Below are 5,406 nucleotides of genomic sequence, written 5' to 3'. Positions count from 1 at the left end.
TTTGGTGAGCATAGTGTCACTGTGACAGGCGTCCCAGGAACTGTTAACTCTGCCCCGAGAGACATCACTGCCCTGTGAGATGGTTCGGAGGATCAGACAAAGCAGTTGTGAAGACATTAAGTAAGAGTGAAGGTGCTCCATGCAGACAACACCCTAGCAAGTGCGCAACTGAAATCAAAGCTAAGTTTTGGGAGGAGGGAATACTAGCTATGTTAAGCATGAAGAAACTGCACAGGGATGGCTCTTGCTGGCATGTCCAGCACCCTGTAAACTCAGTGTGGACTTTGTCAGTGGCGGAGGTGAGGTCCGGGTTCAGGCCCGCCTGGTCTTGTGATCTCCATAGTTGTTAACTTCCAGCTGATTAGTATGTTTCGTTTAATTATCTTTTTAAAGAAATATTTAGAGTGTGTATGTGCTGTGTGTTTAAGTGTAGACACGAGTGTGGAGGTCAAAGGGCAGCTTTGGCGCATCCATTCTGTCTTACCTAACCTTGGTTTTTGTTTTTGATCAGATGGCCTTTACCTTTTTTTTCTAACTGCATTATATGTGCGCAAGTGTGTGCCATAGCACATATGACACAGCATGTATGTGGGGGTCAAAGGCAAACCTGGTAGAGTCAGTTCTCTGCTGCCTTTCTGTGGCTTCCAGAGGGCAAACTCAAACAGCTCACTGCTGAGCCGTCTCACTGACCCCACCTTGTTTGGGGTGGGGAGGTCCGTCTTTCTTGTTTCTGCTACATGTATGCCCACGAGCTTCCAGTTCTGTCTGTCCCCACTTCATCTCACTGGAGGACTGCTGGCGTTACGGGCGCATGCTCGGGTTCTAGGGATCAAACCCAAGTCAGGCTTGTGTGGAAGTCCTTTTATTCACTGAACCTCTCTCCAGTCCATTTCTGTTTCCTTCATTCCTAGCTGTCCTAGAACTCGCTTTGTAGATCAGAGTGACCTCGAACTCACAGAGATCCTCTGCCTCCTGACTGCTGGGATTAAAGGTATGCACGACACCACCATTTAAAAAAGAATAATAAGGGGCTGGAGAGATGGCTCAGTGGTTAAGAACACTGGCTGCTCTTCCAGCAGACCCACATGGCAGCTCACAGCTGTCTGTAACTCCAGTTCCAAGGAACCCACCACTCATGGCAAAACACCAATGAACATAAAATAAAAATAAATCAATAAAAAATAATAAATTATTTTATTTATGTGCATGTGGGAGTCATAGATCAGCTTGGTAGTGGTCAGTTCTCTGTTTCTACCTGTGTCTCAGTAATCTAACTTGGGTTGTCAGTTTTGACCTTAAGTGCCTTTACCTGCTGAGCCATCTGACCTGCCCATTTGTGCCCATTGTGGCACACTTGGAATTCTAACATTCAGGAGACCTAGGCAAGAAAAACACCAATCTAGGCTACAACAGTAAAATCATCTCAAAAATAATATTTTTTAGTGAATTAACGATAAGGCCTATCTCACGGTTTCTATTGCTGTGACAAAACATGACCAAAAACAGGGGAGGAAAGAGTTGATTCAGCTTTCACTTCTGTATCACTGGTCATCATTGAAGTAAATCAAGACAGGAACTCAGGGCAGGATCCTGGAGGCAGGAGCTGGTGCAGTGGTCTTGGAGGGAGGATGCTGCTTACTGGCTTGCTCATCATGGCCTGCTCAACCTGCTTTCTTAGAGAACCTGGGACCACCAACCGAGGGATGGCCCTGCAGTGTGCTGGGCCCTCCTCCATCAATCACTAATTAAGAAAATGCTTACGGCCGGGCGATGGTGGCGCACGCCTTTAATCCCAGCACTCGGGAGGCAGAGGCAGGTGGATCTCTGTGAGTTCGAGACCAGCCTGGTCTACAGAGCTAGTTCCAGGACAGGCTCCAAAGCCACAGAAAAACCCTGTCTCGAAAATCAAAAAAAAAAAAAAAAAAAAAAGCTTACGTCTAGGTCTTATAGGGACATTTTTTTCCAGTTGGGGTTTCCTCCTTTCAGATAATCTAGCTGTGTCAAGTTAGCATAAAACTAGCCATGACAGGACCACATGCAGTGTGTGTGTGGTGTGTTTGCTCTGCTGGGGCCCAAACTCGGCCCTCACACAAGCTTAGCGCATGCTTTGCTGCTGGGCTTGACCCAATGCATTTGGAGTCCTAGGATCCAAGCCCAGAATTGGAAACAGAAAGCTCTTTTGTACCTTTGATCTAGTTTCCCACATTGGTGACACTTGAAGAATTTTAATATATTGGGCTGGAGGCTCAGAGGTAAATATAGAAGGAAGAAGAGAAAATAAGGTCAGGTGTGGTGTTACAAAGCTTTAATCTCAGTACTCAGGAGGCAGGGGCAGGAAGCCAGCCTGGTCTACATCATGAGCCTGGAAAGAAGCAAGTGAGGCAGGCTCAGCGCTTAGAGCACTTGCTGCTCTTGTAGAGGACCCAAGTTCAGTTCCCAGCACCCATCCAAAGCCCTCTTCTGACTGCGGTGGGCACCAGACGTGTATATGGTACACATATGTACATGTATTTTCCATACATGTAAAATAAATATTAAAAAGGAATTCTAGGTCACTCTGGGCTATTTAAATATTTAAGACTTTGTCTCAAAAAAGAAAAACGCAGGAGTTTAAGGTTATCCTCAGCTAAAGTAAACTCAGTGCCAGACTGGATGACGGGAGAACCTGTCTCAAAGCCGTACCGCTGGGTGTTGACACAGAGCCGTGACATTTTCACCTCTCGGTGTTTAGTTAGAATCTCAAGGTTATTTTCAAGGGTAGATAAAATTGCTCTGAGCATGCTAATATGGGAGGTCATTGTATTTGTTAAGTATTTGATGCATCATATCTATAATATCGGGGAAAAGCTTACATAGTTTGTCTTTATGCATGCTCAATTACTTTGCAGAACTGATTCCTTGAAGTACAATGTTGGTTCAGAATGTGCAGTGCTTTTGCTACCTGGAGACCAAGGCAAGGATTTCTTGAACTTAAAACACAGTCAGGTCCTGTCTCTTAAAAAAAAATAAAATAAAAAGACAATAAAAGAGGAAGGGAGATGGAAGGAGGGGAGGAAGTGGAAATTTTGAATGGTATTATTTATAAAGCAATAAAAATTTTTTAAAAAGACAGTAAAACCCCACAACTTCAATTTTGATTAAATTTTTATCTACACTACCTGGAAATGTGCTAGGAGTGAAATTTCTTGGCATCCGTTTCACATTTTCCTTTACTTCTGAACTTCAGTGACCCCGGACTGTAGCACCAGCTCATCGTATCTTACAGATGTGTAGCACAAGGTTTAGAATGATCAGTCTAGGTCGGGCAGTGGTGGCACAAGCCTTTACTCCCAGCACTTGGGAAGAAGAGGCAGGTAGATCTGAGTTTGAGGTCAGCTTGGTCTACAGAGTGAGTTCTGGTACAGCCAATGCTACACAGAGAAACCCTGTCATAAAACCCAAAGAAAAGGCAGGCCTAGGGATGTAGCTAATGGCTAGGCCTGTGTGGGTTCTATCTTCAGCACCAAGTGTGTGGATACAAAGCAGAACAGAAGAGCCTGCTGTGTATTTGTTTCAGTTCCCAACGCTGTAAAGAAAGACAGACTAGAAAGCCCTTACGTCCACCTAACCAGTGTGTAGCATGAATTCTAATTGGTATTAATAATACAAACTCAGAGGCCGGGTGGTGGTGGCACACACCTTTAATCCCAGCACTCAGGAGGCCGAGGCAGTTGGATCTCTGTGAGTTCGAGGTCAGTCTGGTCTACAAGAGCTAGTTCCAGGACAGCTAGGACTGTTACACAGAGAAACCCTGTCTCAAAAAAACCAAAATAATAGTAATACAAGTTCAGGGGCTGGAGAGATGGCTCAGTGGTTAAGAGCACTGACTGCTCTTCCAGAGGTCCTGAGTTCAATTCCCAGCAACCACATGGTGTCTCACAAACATCTGTAATGAGGTCTGGTGCCCTCTTCTGGCCTGCAGAGATGCATTGCAGCCAACCACTAGAGCTCTTTTACCTCTACCAATGCTCAGACCATGTCCTGTCCTCTGACTGCAATGAGTTCATGTCTCTTCTCGCCTTACATTCCTCCCTCCACCCAGCCATACCACTCCTGACTCCACCTTTCTAGTGCTGGAATTAAAGGCATGGGACTCTCAAGTACTGGGATTGAGAAAGGTGAGCCAACACTCCTGGCCTCTAGTGACTTAGCCCTATACTTCAAGTTTTATTTGCTAAAACGTCGCTACAGCAGTGTGATTTACCTCCAGCTTTATCTGCCTTTGAGACAGGCTCTTATGGGCCTGCCTCCCTAGTGCTGGGATTAACATACCTCCTCCAAAGCCATATGATGTGAGAATCCCTTCAGTATGTTGTGAATGCCATTGGTTAATTAAAAAAGCTGTTTTGGGCCTATCGCAGAGCAGAATAGGGCAAGGCAGGAATCCCTAGCATGCTCAGGCATGTAGCCACTGCAGGAGACAGGCTGAACAGAACCTTACCGGTAGGCCAGAACCACATGGCAACACACAGATTAATAGAAATGAGTTAAAATGTAAAAGCTAGGTAGGAACACGCTAGAGTCATTGGCCAAGCAGTATTGCAATTAATAGTTTCAATGTGATTATTTTGGGTCTGAGAGGCCAGGAACAAGCAGCCTCCGCCAGTAGCCACATGTAACTCTTCGTAAACAATTCTACCAAGTATGGACTCAGTATTCAAACATGAGCATATGTGGCCATTTTTATTCAAAGCACATTTTTTGCTTATGTATGCTTTGTGGAGTTCTTGCCTGCCTTCCATCTTTACATGGGGTTGAAGTATTTAACTCTGGTCATCAGGCTTAAGTGGCAAGTGCTTCTTCACCTGCTGAGCCATCTACCAGCCTGTTTTCTTCTGCGTTTGAATGTTTTGCCTGTGTATATACCATATGGATGCTGGAAATTGAACCCAGATCCTGTGCAGGAGCCAGGAGTGCTCTTAACCACCGAGCCGTCTCTCCAGTCCTTCATTCTTTTCTTTTTTTAAGATTTATTGTGTATACAACATTCTCCCTCCATGTATGCAAGTCCTTCATTCTTGAACCTTGCAGTTGGCTCTCTTGTGCTCTATACCATATTGGAGATCCAAGTGTTACTGGTTTCCTTCCCAATTTAAAAGTTGGAGTTTGTTACAACTCATAGTACTTTATTTAAGGCTGGATAAACAATATTTTTATGTGTGGGGGTGTTTTCTCTGAGTATGTTTGTGCGCTGTGTCCAAAAGCCAGGAGTGCTGGATCCTAAGAATAGCCAGTGCTTTTAGCCACTAAGTCAAACCCTCCATCTGTCTTTTTTTTTTTTTTTGAGACAGGGTTTCTCCGTAGCTTTTGGTTCCTGTCCTGGAACTAGCTCTTGTAGACCAGGCTGGCCTCGAACTCCCAGAGATC

The sequence above is a fragment of the Microtus ochrogaster genome, chromosome 8, assembly GCF_000317375.1.
Source record: "Microtus ochrogaster isolate Prairie Vole_2 chromosome 8, MicOch1.0, whole genome shotgun sequence".
Taxonomy (NCBI): Eukaryota; Metazoa; Chordata; class Mammalia; order Rodentia; family Cricetidae; genus Microtus; species Microtus ochrogaster.
This window is presented reverse-complemented; position numbering follows the sequence as displayed.